Source organism: Bos grunniens, chromosome 21, assembly GCF_055505025.1.
Source record: "Bos grunniens cultivar Pamir isolate PY7600 chromosome 21, Bosgru_T2T1.0, whole genome shotgun sequence".
In the NCBI taxonomy this organism is placed as follows: Eukaryota; Metazoa; Chordata; class Mammalia; order Artiodactyla; family Bovidae; genus Bos; species Bos grunniens.
Genome location: NC_141185.1, coordinates 41197896 through 41215988, shown reverse-complemented (window position 1 = coordinate 41215988; position 18093 = coordinate 41197896). Strand labels below are relative to the sequence as shown.

Genomic DNA, 18093 nt, shown 5'->3' with positions numbered 1-18093 from the left:
GGACACTGCCCAGCACCCCTTCTCCCTGTCATCTATCTGTCCTGCCCCATGTACTCCACATCTCTGGTTCCCAGGGGCTCTGGGGTCTAGCCTATGATACTTGCTGGGCTCCAGACACAGCTGTCTGCTTGCAGGTGTGTGGTAGCAACTGGAGTGCTCTTAATGACTCATTACAACTCTGGCAAGCAGGACAGAGATCTGGCTTTGAGGAGCTGAGGGACCTACATTGGTCCCAGGGGCAGAGGTCAGACCAGAGCTATTGAAGAAGGAACCAGAGGAGTTCTTGAAAACCTTATGAAATTGGTTATTAGGAAGCAGTACCAAAAAGCTATAAATGAAAATCTGATAAAGTGTGACACAAACATAAGGTATTGTTCTTACTGGTGTTTTGTAGAAAGCTGGATTACATGTGTTCTATAATCAACACGTTTATCCCAGAACTTTCAGTTTTATTTCTGCCACAAAGCCTCACAGCTTCATGCAAGGTATTTTCCATATTCAGAAAAATGAGTGGTGACACTGCTGAGAAGGAGGCTTGAACTAGAATGCCCAGCACGAGGGCACGTGCAAGGTTCGTAATATTGCCCCCCAGTCCCTGGAGGCCTGGATCCTGCTGGGGAGTCTGGTCTGAGCCAGAAGAAAGCAGACAATAGACCTTTCAGAAGGGCTCAGTGAAGGGCACCCTGCCAGGCTATCTCGAACCCACCTCAGTCCAGCAGTGGGACCCAAGCCTTCTTAGGCTCCAGGGATGAGGTAGCATCCCCAGTCAGGGAGGTGGAGGGGAATAAAGTAGGCACTGACTTTCTTTCCTTCTCTTTAATGTCATGCCTGTGTTATGTTGCAGTACAGTTGATGTGCAATGCTGTGACTGTTGTCAGCACACAACCACCTGATTCAGATACGATGTATCTATGGGTAATCTGTGTTCTTTCCTGGATTTTTTGCCATAGAAGTTGAGCTGATTGCTGAGCATTAGGTCCTTGTGGATTGTGCATCTCAGATTCAGTTTTCTGTGTATACAATGAAGGAAGGTAGGAGATAAATTCTGTGGATACTCTCCTAGAGATAGATTTCTGTGTTTATGTGGAAGGAAGGAAGGAAGGGATGAAGAGGATAATCCTTGTGGTTTATCTACTACAGATACAGAATCCCATGTCTAAGGTAGTTGGGACCTCTCAGTTCATTCCTTGTTTTTCACTTTTTTTTTTCCCCCCTTGGGGACCCTTTGTTGGGCTTCCAATTCTCCTGTGCTTTTCTGGTTGTAAATTTGTTACTCTGTATGTCAGTTTCTCTTTTGCCTGGAAGGTACATCATATACATACTACTGTCTTCTTCTGCCTGATTGATTTCCCTTTGTGTGATTCTTCAAAGTCCATCCCTGTGGCTGCCAGGGGCATAGCTTCCTCACTTCAGTGGCATATTTTTATGGCTGAGCAGTAGTCCATAATATATATGTACATTTTGTTTAAGCTTTAATCTCTCAGTGGAGATTTTGTTGGTTGTCTGTCTTGGTTACTGGAGTCAGTACTGCAGTCGGAGGGCTCTAACAAAACCTTGTGCACACTGGGACCCAGAGACTCCCCAGAGACTGAGCCAGACCTGCCTTTGAATGTTTGAGTGTCTCCTGCAGAGGTACGTTGGGTCAGCAGTGGCCTGCAGTGGGGACAGGGGCTCTGGCTGCAGCAGACCTGGGAGGCATGGCATGTGGCATAAGTCCTCTTGGAGGAGGTCACCATTAGCACCTCCATAGAGCCACTGAGAAGACAACCCACAAACTGGAGATCAACTATACCAAAGAAGTTCTTGCACTGTTAGAAAAGTTCTAGGACTCACAACAGATTTCCCAATCTGCGGATCTGGTAAGGGACTGAGAACCCCCAGAGAATTGGACTTTGAAGGCCAGTGGGATTTGATTACAGAACTTCCACAGGATTGGCAAAACAGACTCTTGCAGGGCACAAACAAAACATTATGTGCGCCAGGACCCAGGAGAAAGGAGCAAAGGAGCAGTGACCCCACAAGAGACTGAGCCAGAGTTGCCTGAGTGTCCAGTCTCTGGCGGAGGGGTGGGTTGACTGGCTTGCTGCAGGGTCAGGGGCACAGAATACAGCAGTGCTGGCATACGTCCTTTTGAAGGAAGTTGCCATCAGTGCCATCACCCCTATGTAGTTTACCCTGACACCAAACAAAAGGAGGTAACACAACCCCTGTCTATCAACAGAAAATAGATACAAATTTCACTGAGCATGACCTGCCAGTCGGAACAAAACCCAGATTCCCCTACAGCCAGTGCCTCCCATCAGGAAACTTCCACAAGCCTCGTATCCTTATCCATCAAGGGCAGACAGAATGAAAACCACAATCACAGAAAACTAACCAATCTGATCACATGGATCATAGCCTTGTCTAACTCAATGCAACTATGAGCCATGCCGTGTAGGGCCACCCAAGACGGACAGGTCACAGTGGAGAGTTCTGACAAAATGTGGTCCACTGGAGACGGGGATGGCAAACCACCTCAGTATTCTTGCATTGAGAACCCTATGAACAGGCAAAAAGTTATGACACTGAAAGATGAACTCCCCAGATCAGTAGATGCCCAATATGCTACTGGAGAAGAGTGGAGAAATAACTCTAGAAAGAATGAAGAGACAGAGCCAAAGCAAAAACAACTGAGTTGTGTATGTGACTGGTGATGCAAGTAAAGTCCGATGCCGTAAAGAACAGTGTTGCATAGGAACCTGGAATGTTAGGTCCATGAGTCAGTAAACTGGAAGTGGTCAAACAGGAGATGGCAAGAGTGAACATCAACATTTTAGGAATCAGTGAACTAAAATGGACCGGAATGGGCAAACTTAATTCACATGACCATTATATCTACTACTGTGGGCAAGAATCCCTTAGAAGAAATGGAGTAGCCCTCACAGTGAACAAGAGAGTCTGAAATACAGTACTTGGGTGTGCTATCGAAAATGACAGAATGATCCCTGTTCGGTTCCAAAGCAAACCATTCAATATCACAGTAATCCAAGTCTATGCCCCAACTGCTAATGCTGAAGAAGCTGAACAGTTCTGTGGTGACCTATAAGACCTTCTAGAACTAACACCAATAAGAGATGTCCTTTTCATTATGCTGCTACTGCTAAGTCGTTTCAGTCGTGTCCAACTCTGTGCAGCCCTATAGATGGCAGCCCACCAGGCTTCCCCGTCCCTGGGATTCTCCAGGCAAGAACACTGGAGTGGGTTGCCATTTCCTTCTCCAATGCATGAAAGTGAAAAGTGAAAGTGGAGTCGCTCAATCGTGTCCGACTCCTAGCGACCCCATGGACTGCGGCCCACCAGGGTCCTCCATCCATGGGATTTTCCAGGCAAGAGTACTGGAGTGGGGTGCCTTTTCATTATAGGGAACTGGAATGCAAAAATAGGAAGTCAGGAGATACCTGGAATAACAGGCATGTTTGGCCTTGGAGTACAAAATGAAGCAGGGAAAAGGATAACAGAGTTTAGCCAAGAGAATGCACTAGTCATAGCAAACACCCTCTTCCAACAACACAAGAGATGACTCTACACACTGCACATGGACATCACCAGATGGTTGATACCGAAATCAGATTGATTATACTATTTGCATTTGAGAAGCCCTATTACAGTCAGCAAAAACAAGACCAAGAGCTGCTCAGATCATGGAACTGCTTATTGCCAGATTCAGACTTAAATTGAAGAAAGTAGGGAAAACCACTAAACCATTCAAGTATGACCTAAATCAAATCCCTTATGATTATACAGTGGAATTGCCAAATAGATTCAGGGGATTAGATCTGATTGAGTGCTTGAAGAACTATGGATAGAGGTTCGTGACTTGTATAGGAGGCAGTGATCAAAAGCATCCCCAAGAAAAAGAAATGCAAAAAGGCAAACTGGTTGTCTGAGGAGACCTTACAAATAACTGAGAAAAGAAGAGAAGCAAAAGGCAATGGAGAAAAGGAAAGATATACCCATTTGAATGCAGAGTCCCAAAAAATAGCAAGGAGAGATTCGAAAGCCTTCCTAAGTGATCAGTGCGAAGAAATAGAGGAAATCAATAGAATGGGCAAGACTAGAGATCTCTTCAAGAAAATTCGAGATACCAAGGGAACATTTCATGCAAAGATGGGCACAATAAAGGACAGAAATGGTATGGACCTAACAGAAGCAGAAGATATTAAGAAGAGGTGACAAGAATACACAGAAGAACTATACAAAAATGATCTTATGACCCAGATAACCACAATGGTGTGAGCACTCACCTAGAGCCAGACATCCTGAAGTGCAAAGTCAAGTATGCCTTAGGAAGCATCACTAAGAACAAAGCTAGTGGAGGTGATGGAATTCCAGCTGAGCTATTTCAAGTTCTAAAAGATGATGCTGTGAAAGTGCTGCACTCAATATGCCAGCAAATGTGGAAAACTCAGCAGTGGCCATAGGACTGGAAAAGATCAGTTTTCATTCTAATCCCAAAGAAAGAATATGCCAAAGAATGCTCAAACTACCACACAATTGCCCTCGTCTCACACACTAGCAAAGTAATGCTCAAAATTCTCCAAGCCAGGCTTCAACAGTACATGAGCTTAGAACTTCCAGATGTTGAAGCTGGATTTAGAAAAGGCAGAGGAACCAGAGATCAAATTGCCAACATCCATTGGATCATAGAAAAAGCAAGAGAGTTCCAAAAAACATCTATTTCTGTTTTATTGACTATGCCAAAGCCTTTGACTGTGTGGATCACGACAAACTATGGAAAATTCTGAAAGAGATGGGCATACCAGACCACCTGACCTGCCTCTTGAGAAATCTGTATGCAGGTCAAAAAGCAGTAGTTAGAACCAGACATGGACAATGGACTGATTCCAAATTGGGAAAGGACTGGGTCAAGGCTGTGATTGTCACTCTGTTTATTTAAGATATATGCAGAGTATATCATGCAAAATGCCGGGCTGGAAGAAGCACAAGCTGGAATCAAGATTGCAGGGATAAATATCAATAACCTCAGATATGCAGATGACACTATCCTTATGGAAGAAAGTAAAGAGGAACTAAAGAGCCTCTTGATGAAGGAAAGAGGAGAGTGAAAAAGCAGGCTTAAAACTCAACATTAAAAAAACTAAGATCATGGTATCCCATCAGTTCAGTTCAGTTGCTCAGTCATGTCCAACTCTTTGCAACTCCATGGACTGCAGCACACCAGGCCTCCCTGTCCATCACCAACTCCTGGAGTTTACTTAAACTCATGTCCATTGAGTCGGTGATGCCATCCAACCATCTCATCCTCTGTCGTCCCCTTCTCCTCCTGCCTTCAATCTTTCCCAGTATCAGGGTCTTTTCATATGAGTCAGGTGGCCAAAGTATTGGAGTTTCAGCTTCAGTCCTTCCAATGAATATTCAGGACTGATTTCCTTTAGGATGGAATGATCGGATCTCCTTGCAGTCCAAGGGACTCTCAATAGTCTTCTCCAACACCACAGTTCAGAAGCATCAATTCTTCCATGCTCAGCTTTCTTTATAGTCCTGCTGCAGGGTTGGGGGCACTGAGATCTTTTGAAGAGGGTCGCCATTATCTTCATTACCTCCACCACAGTCTGGCCTCAAGTCAAGTAACAGGGAGGGAACACAGCCCTGCCTTTCAAGAGAAAATTGGATTAAAGATTTACTGAGTATGGCCCAGCCCATCAGAACAAGACTCAGTTTCCCCCTTAGTCAGTCTCTCCCATCAGGAAGCTTCTATAAGCCTCTTATCCTTCTCCATCAGAGGGCAGAGAGACTGAAAACCACAATCACAGAAAACTAACCAATGTAATCACATGGACCACAGCCTTGTCTAACTCAGTGAAACTATGAGCCCCGTGTAGGGCCACCCCAGACAGACAGGTCATGGTGGAGAGTTCTGAAAAAATGTGGTCCAGTGGAGAAGGGAATGGCAAACCATTTCATTATTCTTGCCTTGAGAACCCTATGAACAGTATGAAAAGGCATCCCATCACTTCACGGCAAATAGATGGGGAAACAATGGAAACAGTGAGAGAGTTTATTTTCTTGGGCTCCAAAATCACTGTAGATGGTGACTGCAGCCATGAAATTAAAAACACTGGCTCATTGGAAGAAAAGCTACAACAAACCTAGACAGCATATTAAAAAGCAGAGACTACTTTGCCAACAAAGATCCATATAGTCAAGACTGTGGTTTTTCTAGTAGTCATGTATGGATGTGAGAGTTGGACCATAAAGAAAGCTGAGTCCTGAAGGCTTGATGCTTTTGAACTGTGGTGGTGGAGAAGACTCTTGAGAGTCCTTTGGTCTACAAGGAGATCAAACCAGTCAATCTTAAAGGACATCAGTCCTCAATATTCATTGGAAGTACTGATGCTGAAGCTCCAATACTTTGGCCACCTGATGCGAAGAACTGACTCATTAGAAAAGGCCCTGATGCTGGGAAAGGAGGAGAAGGGAATGACAGAGGATGAGATGGTAGGATGGCATCACCAACTCAATGGACATGAGTCTGAGCAAGCTCCGGGAATTGGTGATGGACAGGGAAGCCTGGTGTGCTGTAATCCATGGGATCGCAAAGAGTCGGGTATGACTGAGCGACTTATCTGAACTGAACTGAATGGCAGTCTTGGTCGGGGTGCAGGTTCCTTTTGATCTGTGGTTTTCTTAGGAGATAGGCCCAGGTGTGGGAATTCCAAATCCTAGGATTATCCCCTCTTTAGAGTTTGTTTCAGGGTTTGAGAGAATGTCCATTGTACTGACCGTTGCCAGTTTTTTCCTTCATGGACAGTGTAGGGGAATCTTTTTTCCTCTAGGTTCTCACCTGTGTGTATTCTTTGTAGACCTGTCAGGATGAACATTGTGACTGATGGATTTGATTTCCCATTGTCGTTCTGTTCGGCATTTCTGCAGCAATTAGGGATGCTAAGCATCTTGTCTTGTGGTGGAGGTTTGGGTGTGGTTTTTCCTTAAGGGGTGTGAGGTAAATTGACCGGTGGCAGTTGGCTTCCTAAAAGAAGGTTGTGTTTGGAATTTATTTCTGCAATACCAGCCCCAGAGCATTTCCTGAGGGCAGCTGTCAATCACATAACCCCAAGTTTTGTGAGTTTGAGTTGCCATTGAGGGTTTGTGGTCAAGTTGTAGTTACAGGAAATGTCCACAAGGCAGCAGCACTTTTTCATGCATACCTCTGAATGGTGGGGGCGGGGAGGGGGGTGCGGGGGCCAACCAGAGCCTAAGGCAAATTAGGCTTCCTGGGCTGTTAATTGGAGTGGAATGTGCCTGAGCAAACACTGAAGGTCTTGGATTGGTCAGCAGGAAAACAGTAGGACTCTATATCACCAAAACTACTGTGGAATAGAAAAACCTTTTGAAAGAAAAACCTCTAATTGCGTTTGAAATCCACAGGCATATCAGAATTATCTTGGAATTTTTTGAAAAATACATATGCCCAGGTTTTTCTCTTTTGGGCCAGAGATCCTGATAGGTTTCTATTGAGCAGAAATGTTTTAAAACAGCTGAACTCTATGATGACCTTTTACTTATACCTAGTTTGTTTCACTTTTTCTATTTCATGTTCAGAGCCCCCATGTCAGTTAGTTGATGTTCTCCAATTTCTACATCTCTCCTTTCCTCTGGATGTTCTTTCTTAGCCCTCATCCTGTGTAGTAGAGAAGCTTCTCTATGCATATATGTATATGTGTGCGTGTGTGTGTGTGTGTGTGTATATATATATATATATATATATAAATATGTAGAATGTATAAATTTTAGAAAACTTACGAATCTTTGCCCTACTAAAATTTTTTTGATGTTTGATTCTACTTGTTTGACTTAGTAGGAACAGAATGCTACATTTCTAATTTAAAAAAAAAATAGGCAACAAGCAACAAAGGTCTACTGTATATCACAGGGAACTATAGTCAATATCTTATAATAACCTCTACTGGAAATTAATTTCAAAAATAATTTGTGTGTATACATATACCTGAGTCCAGTTGCTGTGCACATGAAATACTGTGTCAACTATGCTTCTATCAAACGTATATATATGTGTGTGTGTATATATATATATGTATATATATAATTTAACAAAAGACACCTAAGGGCTTCTTTCTCACTACTTTGTCCCCCTAAAGCATCACATACACAGCCCTCACTGGACTAATAACTACCTGGCTACAGCACCCTGCTGAGGGTGCTTGGATGGAAATAGGACAAGGAGTTGGTCAAGGCTGTATATTGTCACCCTGCTTATTTAATTTACATGCAGAGTACATAATGAGAAATGCTGGGCTGGAAGATGCACAAGCTGGAATCAAGATTGCTGGGAGAAATATCAATAACCTCAGATATGCAGATGACACCACCCTTATGGCAGAAAGTGAAGAAGAACTAAAAAGCCTCTTGATGAAAGTGGAAGAGAGTGAAAAAGATGGTTTAAAGCTCAACATTCAGAAAATGAAGATCATGGCATCCGGTCCCATCACTTCATGGGAAATAGATGGGGAAACTCTTGGTGTCCTTTAATGGACCGGGACCTGGACATCCGGAGGCGATGATAAGAAAGTTAAAGAGAGAAAGAGGCTGATACTCCCTGGTTTATGCAGAAAATCAGTAAAGTCCTTGACACAGGACTTGAGTTTCTCACTAAGGCACCGGGTGCCCTCTCTAGTGGGGGTGAAGGCACAGGGCGCCTTCTCGAGAGAGTCTTAGAAGCCCGGGCAGGAGAGTGAGCAAGACGGGTCTCTGCGCTCCGAGAAATCAGCTGAAGAGAGAGAGAGAGAGAAAGAAAGAAAGAAAGACACGGGGACCCAAGCTCTGATGGAGCAAAGGTACTTTAATGATTGTTCTGTGAGTATATATAGGCTGTAGTACAAGAATCTTCCGTCGATGATAAAAATCAGAAAACCAAATATACAGTAACCGTTACCAAGGGAACAAGGGATGATCATGGTGACAAGGTCAGGAGACAATCCATATCTCAAGAAGGGGGATTGAGACTAAGCAGTTTTGTCAAAAAGAGAATGTTTACTAAAGGAGATTCAAGCCTGTCTCACACAATGACCCCAGTTCCTGGGAGCAGAATGCTGTTCCGCTTAAAAAGAAACAAAGGATTTGTGAGAAACAGCACACAGGAATCCTCCTTTTAAACATTCCCTGACAATTCCCCCTTATTTATTTATAATATTTGTAAAAAGAGCTCTGACCATTAGAGTTTGTTTAGTTTTAACAATCTTTTGCATGAAGGCAACGGTAGATGAGAAATAATAATTATCAAGACAGTCATTAAAATTACAGTTCTAGACCCAATGTTGTGAGTAATGCTTTGAAACCATCCACGTGGGTCTAGCCTAGATAATAATTAGCTAGTTGTTCAGCTAAAGTTTTCAAATTAGTGGAAGCGGGCAGATTATTAGAAAAGGTTTCAAATATTTCTATTTGTAATAATTGTACATTCAGAGAGACATTATCATGTATGTTTTGTAAATGAAATTTGATTTGTTCCCAGTTGTAGGCATTATTGTTGAAATGAACAGGAATAACACAAAATAGAGTAGAATTCCAGTCACATTTTAACATTGCCTGTTTTTGTACATCTGTTAATTGATCTCCAACCCATTTGATGGCTGTTTTTAGTTCCTGTATTTCCTCTTGAATATCCTCATCTATCTGAGATTGAGTGGCCCACATAGTATGGGTGTTGTCGCCATTTGTTGCAGGAAGGAGGACCCCTTCCAGGGCCCGAAACTGGGCTCTTGTCTAACCCTCGGAAATGAATTGTCCGAGGAGACACGTGTGCTGACAAAGCAAGAGATTTTATTGGGAAAGGGCACCCAGGTGGAGAGCAGTAGGGTAAGGGAACCCAGGAGAACTGCTCTGCTGGGTGGCTCACAGTGTCGGGTTTTATGGTGATGGGATTAGTTTCCGGGTCTTTGGCCAATCATTCTAATTCAGAGTCTTTCCTGGTGGTGCACTCATCGCTCAGCCAAGATGTATGCTAGCAAGAGGGATTCTGGGAAGTGGACGGACATGCAGTGTCTCCTTTAGACCTTTCCCAAACTCTTCCGATTGGTGGTGGCTTATTAGTTCCGTATTCCTTATCAGGATCTCCTGTCATAAAACAACTCACGCAGATGGTTACTCTGGTGCCTGTGGGCGGTTTCAATCAGTGTGCTTCCCCTAACATGGGCATGTTTAGTCCAATTTTTAATAAAATTACGTGTTTGAATTGAGGTTTGTAAAGCAACACCAGTGACAGCAGCAGTGGTGCAAATAGCTATTAATCTCAAAATGCCAAAAATCAGCCATCCAATGAATCGTTTAGATCGTCGGAGCAATTTAGTAAGTAACTGGGAAGCAAGACCAGCCATGGGACCTTCTTCGTAGGGCTGTTGGAGATTTATTGGTAACCATAGATGATGTTGAAATCGAAGAATCAAAAGGGAGTCATTTCTCAAGGAAATAGAGGAGTTAAGTATATAGTTTACAATTTATGCAAGTTACAGAACATAAAGTCTTATTGAATTCTAAGTTTCCTATAGCTACAACAAAAGGAAGTGGAACACAGGCTTGTAGAAAATATGATTGATTATAGCAAAAGAAATAATTGCTATGGCTATGATTAGCCCCTGTGAAATGTCCAGTCCAAGTCCCAAGTTCCTCGATGCTTGTAGCAAGTTTCCAGATGTCCCATTGCTCAGGCCCAGTCTGTCTATCAAGAACGACTCAAGGACGAGGTGGGGGCCACTCCACTGTCAAGCCATCCAAGAAGTCCTCTGTCATGGTAATGCTTCATTGTAGTATTAGTAACCTTCTATGTTATTTAAATAATATAATCATATATAGTGTTGTTAATATCATCTGAGCAATTAGATAACCATATACCATGGGGTCCCCAATCAACAATTGTATGATTAGCCATAAACATTAATTTTCCTGATTTGGCCTGATATTTGTCCCAATGAACAGGAATATATTTAAAGTTCTTGTTAGTAAACCCTTTGCATAGTGTTCTTTGTTCTTGCCTTAACTCTTTCCCTAAAGTTTTAGTAGTATAAACATGGTTCATGGACAAAGAAAGAGTAGTAAATAATTCAAGCAGTGTCCAAAAGTCCTCTTTTAGAGGCAGGGCGGAAGCCCAAGTTTGTCGGCTAACATTTATGCATAATTCTGTTGGGCCTATATACAAAGAAAGGACTTCATAACCTAGAGAGATTAATTAGTTTTTCTTCTTCTTCAGGATGAGAGGGCCCCTCCAAGTTCCAAGGAGGGGGCATATGTGTGAGTCATTAGTGGATATGATTGGTCTTATATCTGTCCATTTTATAACCTACAGTAAAAAAAGGGGGGTTAGGTATATAAGCCCGTTAAGTGTGATCAATCAAGTCAGCCTGAGCAGGGGAAGCAAAAGCATGCAAAGCAAGCATAGCAAAGAAAAATATTTTCAGGATTCCAAGACATTCCCTTTTGAGAAATCAGATTTGCAGCTTGATTAGTAAGGGTATTTATCTGTCCCCAAGTAGGGAGATCATAAGGTTGGTGACGTCGAGTGTGGTGTTTTTTGGAAATTTTTAAAGTTGACATGGCTTGTATCAGAATTCCTTCTTCCTGAAGTTTTTGTTGTATCATCTCTAGTCTGAATGTTGGGGGCCCCCTTAGGTTGAATCTTCTGAAGAGGAAGTCATATGAGTTCGTTGGATCCATCTGGAGAAATAGAAGCATATCCCTTTCCCTGTAAGATTAGTTTCTTAGATTTCCATAGATTAGTTAACCCGTCTTGATATCAAATGGGCAAAGGAAGGGAGGTGTCCTTTAGTGTTTCAAAATGTTTTTCTGCTTTTGTCAAAATATCTTCTTGCGGTAAGTAAAAAAAAAAAAATTAAAACAAATCTATATTAACAATAGTTATAGAAAGAAAGGAAAGTGATAATGATGAAAACATTCCTAGGAAATATTTAAGTCCAAAAATAATCATATAGAGATCTGTTTGGGGATTGGTAGATAATGTCCCCCAAGAGGACATTGAGAAGCTTTTATTTTAAATAGACCTTGACTCTTGACTACTTAAACCTTTCTTCTTGAATGTTGTTTCCATGAATTTGTTTATTTCTCTGTCAAAGGTATGAGTTGTCATCTTGTTCAGCCAATGCTATTGTTCTTCCTTTTCGTATATGTAAATCAAATAGACCCAATTTTGGTTTTAAGTTAACTTCTTGGTCTTTGGGTATTTTGGAATTGACAACATTGATGTTGTTAGAGGTAGGTTTTTCTGGTTTTTAGAGTTTATGCCTCATGTTTAACAGATGGGACAGTCAGTGGCTTAAAGCAAGCCTTTGTAGATATATGTACCCATTTAAAAAATATTTTTGCATTAGGCCCAGGTATTGGTGGCATAGTCTGTCTAATGTTATCAGTTCCAACCAAGCAACATGTCAGTAAGTAAGTAAGTTTGCCTTAAGTACATGAGGTACTATAGTCTTGTTGTCATCATGAATTAACCATGAAAATTTGGCTGTGGTTTTGAAATAATGGGTTGATTTCTTTCTCATTTAGCATATATATTTTTTCTGATATAAAAAGAAATGGGATCTGTGTTTTAAATGGTTTGTGTTATTTGGGGCAAAGGATTAGGAGCAAACATTCAAATATTTTTTCTTAAGTGAAATTATTGAAAAGATGATGCAGAACAACTTGATAAATGAAATGTTGCTCATATCCAAATATATTTGACCTTGTCCTTGGAAAAGAAATGCAGCCTGGCAGTTGTTGAATCTCTTTGTTCAGTGTGTCAAGGAAGATGATTATACTTTCAAGACAGACCTAAAAAGAAGGTGAATATTTTGCACTTTTGATACCCTTAGGAATAAATAACTTATTTGGCAAATGGTGTCCTTTTTATGTTGTTTTTGTTTTGTATTGTGAAACAGACATTGAAGTTGGTGTTCTTTTGTTTTAAGAATCTTATAGACTGGAAATAGAAATAAAGCTATATTAACAGTAGTTATAGGCTTAAAAAATATATTGCGCCAGAATCTAGTAAAGTCTGTTCTGGATAAGGAAGATAAAAGTGTTCCTGTGTATTTTTCTTTATTTAATTTTCTATTTGTAGTTACAGTGTGTAATGTGTTTGTTTAATTTTGTCTTGTGTTTGTGGATTATAAGGAATGTCTGTATTCTGTTTAATAGAGAATGAATGTAAAAATTGTTTGAATTTGCTTAGAAATATAGGTAGGACCAATGTCTGTTTTTATAGAATTAGGTATTCTCATTATTGTAAAGTAAGCTAATAGGTGGGTTATCACATATTGTGTAGTTTTACCTTGGAGAGGTGTGGTCCATATAAAAGAATTTGTATTGATTGAGACATGTAAGAAGGAAGAGGAAGAAAGTTCAGGGCAGTGAGTTATATCCATTTGTCATAAGATTTTCTTTCATTTGTGATAAACTCTTTTTTATATTTTTGTATTCATCATTTTATTTGCCATTTCTTATATCTTTTTATCAAAAGCATATATTTTTTCTTTAGCAACTATGAAGTGTCTTGTATGTTAGTATTTTATAGATTGGTGAATATCTTTATTATATCACGTTATATAATATATTTATTTTAATATAAATATATATATATTTATTAATAGTTTAAAATCTCTTTAGTTTTTCTATAAGAAAAATTTTTTGTAAGAGGAAGTTAACATTCAGTGATTAATGTTTTAAAATCTTATTTCATTTGGAAATGACCTATTTAATAAACTTTTATTATTTAGTTTAGTATAACTCCAGAAACTTAAGTTACCCCAATCCTAAGAGATTATTTTAGATTATAATAATAGATTATTTTATTAAAAATATAATTACTTAAAATAGAGTTTATCTAAAAGTTTTCATCTTATTTATATATATTTATATATATATATATATATATGAAGTTAACCTTTTGTTGACAAATTTAGTTTACCTTAAACCTAGGCATAATAAAACTATTATATAATGTTGATGACTTAAGACATGTCTTAATTAGATTAGCAAACAAGTGAATTTAAATAGGGCTCATTAACTTCACATTATTCAAAAACAAAGACATATATTGAGACATAGATAATTTTAGATAGATAGGCATAGTTTTCCTCTTGAAATTTAAAATATCTTTTTGTTTTATTTTTTAATTTTTAATGTTTTAATTTTTTTTTAGTTCCACCAATTCATTTATGGCTGGAGTCCTAGATAGAGTGGGCTGTGTATCCCAAGGACATGCATGGTAAGAGTTAACTTTAGGTTTTTTCTTAGGTCTGTTTTTGTTTGCCAGGCAGAATTGGAGCTCCAAAAAAGTATTTTAGAAGTTAACCTTACCTATACAGTATTGTAAAGGACTTAACCTCTAATTAAAATAAATAAATTTTAAAAAAAAGAAGTTAACCTTTTCCTAACTGCACGTGTAAAAAGAACTGGTTTTGCAATTTCAAAAAAGATTTTATTTTAATCAGTATTCTCTGGAGTCTAAAGAATATCATGGCCATTCAGTGTCAAAAATATCATTTCTCCTTTTTGTAGTTACAGTATATTATTAATGATATATGCATGAGGGAATTGCTGTCACATAGGAAGTAAAGCCTTGGCTATAAAATTTTGACAAATATTAGGATTCTTAAGCATATCTTGAGGTAACATAGTCTATTGAAATCTCTTATGAGTCCCGATATGATTAGGATAAGGGAGACAGAAAGTGAATCTTTCCCAGTCTAAAGGATGTAGTTCAGTTCAGTCGCTCAGTCGTGTCTGACTCTTTGCCACCTTGCCACCCCATGAATCACAGCACGCCAGGCCTCCCTGTCCATCACCAATTCCCAGAGTTCACCCAAACTCACGTCCATTGAGTCAGTGATGCCGTCCAGCCATCTCATCCTCTGTCGTCCCCTTCTCCTTCTGCCCCAATCCCTCCCAGCATCAGAGTCTTTTCTAATGAGTCACCTCTTCTCATGAGGTGGCCAGAGTACTGGAGTTTCAGCTTTAGCATCATTCCTTCCAAAGAAATGCCAGGGCTGATCTCCTTCAGAATGGACTGGTTGGATCTCCTTGCAGTCCAAGGGACTCTCAACAGTCTTCTCCAACACCACAGTTCAAAAGCATCAATTCTTCAGTGCTCAGCCTTCTTCACAGTCCAACTCTCACATCCATACATGACCACAGGAAAAACCATAGCCTTGACTAGACGAACCTCTGTTGGCAAAGTAATGTCTCTGCTTTTGAATATGCTATCTAGGTTGGTCATAACTTTCCTTCCAAGGAGTAAGCGTCTTTTAATTTCATGGCTGCAGTCACCATCTGCAGTGATTTTGGAGCCCAAAAAAATGAAGTCTGACACTGTTTCCACTGCTTCCCCATCTATTTCCCATGAAGTGATGGGACCAGATGCCATGATCTTAGTTTTCTGAATGTTGAGCTTTAAGCCAACTTTTTCACTCTCCACTTTCGCTTTCATCAAGAGGCTTTTTAGTTCCTCTTCACTTTCTGCCATAAGGGTGGTGTCATCTGCATATCTGAGGTGATTGATATTTCTCCCGGAGATCTTGATTCCAGCTTGTGCTTCTTCCAGTCCAGCGTTTCTCATGATGTACTCTGCATATAAGTTAAATAAGCAGGGTGACAATATACAGCCTTGACGTACTCCTTTTACTATTTGGAACCAGTCTGTTGTTCCATGTCCAGTTCTAACTGTTGCTTCCTGACCTGCATACAGATTTCTCAAGAGGTAGGTCAGGTGGTCTGGTATTCCCATCTCTTTCAGAGTTTTCCACAGTTGATTGTGATCCACACAGTCAAAAGCTTTGGCATAGTCAATAAAGCAGAAATAGATGTTTTTCTGGAACTCTCTTGCTTTTTCCATGATCCAGCCGATGTTGGCAATTTGATCTCTGGTTCCTCTGCCTTTTCTAAAACCAGCTTGAACACGTGGAAGTTCACGGTTCACATATTGCTGAAGCCTGGTTTGGAGAATTTTGAGCATTACTTTACTAGCATGTGAGATGAGTGCAATTGTGCGGTAGTTTGAGCATTCTTTGGCATTGCCTTTCTTTGGGATTGGAATGAAAACTGACCTTTTCCAGTCCTGTGGCCACTGCTGAGTTTCCACATTTGCTGGCATATTGAGTGCAGCACTTTCACAGCATCATCTTCCAGGATTTGAAATAGCTCAACTGGAATTCCATCACCTCCACTAGCTTTGTTCGTAGTGATGCTTTCTAAGGCCCACTTGACTTCACATTCCAGGATGTCTGGCTCTAGGTCAGTGATCATACCATCATGATTATCTGGGTTGTGAAGATCTTTTTTGTACAGTTCTTCTGTGTATTCTTGCCACTTCTTCTTAATATCTTCTGCTTCTGTTAGGTCCATACCATTTCTGTCCTTTATCGAGCCCATCTTTGCATGAAATGTTCCCTTGGTATCTCTAATTTTCTTGAAGAGATCTCTAGTCTTTCCCATTCTGTTGTTTTCCTCTATTTCTTTGCATTGATCGCTGAAGAAGGCTTTCTTATCTCTTCTTGCTATTCTTTGGAACTCTGCTTTCAGATGCTTATATCTTTCCTTTTCTCCTTTGCTTTTTGCTTCTCTTCTTTTCACAGCTATTTGTAAGGCCTCCCCAGACAGCCATTTTGCTTTTTTGCATTTCTTTTCCACGGGGATGGTCTTGATCCCTGTCTCCTGTAGAGGTATATTAAAAAAGCAATCTTGTAAATCAGTAAGAATAATGTGCTAATTTTGAGGAATAGTAGTAAGTGATGGGATCCCTGGTTATAATGTGTCCATAGGTTTCATAGATGCATTAACTTTTCTAAGGTATGTTAAGAGACACCATTTGTTAGATTTCTTTTTTATAACAAAAGTAAGAGAGTTCCGAGAACAGCAAGATTCCTCAATATGTTTCAATTGTAATTATGTGTCTATAAGTTCTTTAGTAGCTTGTAATTTTTCTTTCGTAAGGGGCAATTGATCTGTCCAAATAGGCTCGTCATTCTTCTCAGTTATTTTAAAAATTGCTTTGTTTGTCAAATGAACAGTGGTCCCTAGGAAAAATGTGGAATGTATATCTGAGTTTGCCATTGCATAAGTAAGTCTCTTTCTATTAGATTCAGGGGTGCATTTATCACATAAGGTCTTAATGTTGTAGGTTGGCCTTTTGGTCTTTCATATGGGTAGATCAAAACATTTTGATAAATTTCTTGTACTTTGGTTTGAGAAATTCCCACAATTTGGCAAGAGACCTTTTGTATAGGCCAGGATTTGGGCCATAAGTGTTTGGAAATAATAGTAATAGTAGATCCAGTGTTGAGGAGACCAGAAAATCTTTTATTATTAATTTTGATATTTATATTTGGTTGGGCATATTCAGATACCAATGATGTCCATAAGGATTGTTTTTGATCTGTACTGCCGAACCCATCTGTCCGTACATTATTAGAGGAGTTAATAGAAATATAAGGCAAAAGAAGTAATAGAGCAATTTTGTCCCTCTTTTTGAATTGCCATAGAATCTGAGATGACATCATAATTTGAATCTCTTCTTTATAATTTAAATCAGTTATTCCAGGATGAACAGTAAATCCTTTAGAAGCCAAACTAGATTGGCCAAATAAAAGACTGAAGGTTTGTGGGGGCAGGGGTCCAAAGAGTCTGGTAGATATTCTAGAAGGGACTGCTTGAGGGTAAAGGAAAAAATCATTTAGGACTGGTATATTGAAGGCAACACTGCCAGATGTTGAGGGTTTGAGGGAAAAGATAGAATTTACCCCTGGTTTTTGTTGTAGGGGACTTGGGGGGGGTCCCCTGTTTGGAGTTCCCTGGAATTGGTTTTCCTTCAATATCAAATTTAGATTTACAGTCTTTGGCCCAATGCATTCCTCTACGGCAGTGAGGGCAAATTCTTGGAGGTTTTTTTATTAGCCTTCTTCGGGCAGTCCCTTTTTAAATGGTTTTTATCTCCACATGTAAAGCATCCTTTATTTTCCTTTTTAAAGCCATTGTTTCAGCTAGTATTTTCATCTTTTGAGTTTCTGACCCTAGATTGTGAGA

General features: G+C 40.0%; 2 long non-coding RNA genes across 5 annotated transcripts in view; both read left to right on the top strand.

Moving 5' to 3' along the window:
• The window catches only part of LOC147349486 (uncharacterized), a 133860-nt gene that overhangs the window by 11312 nt on the left and 104455 nt on the right, over positions 1–18093 (top strand). The gene's annotated exons all lie outside the window — the stretch shown is intronic.
• The window catches only part of LOC147349489 (uncharacterized), a 49378-nt gene that overhangs the window by 6549 nt on the left and 24736 nt on the right, over positions 1–18093 (top strand). Inside the window, exons 1-2 of one of the 3 annotated variants that reach the window (XR_015149861.1) lie at positions 12638–12857; positions 14216–14281. The exons of 1 other annotated variant lie outside the window; for it this stretch is intronic. This is a non-coding gene — a long non-coding RNA (uncharacterized LOC147349489). Of the gene's footprint in view, positions 1–12637; positions 12858–14215; positions 14282–18093 lie in introns of those variants that run through there. One more of the 3 variants, XR_015149860.1, reaches the window with a different exon arrangement.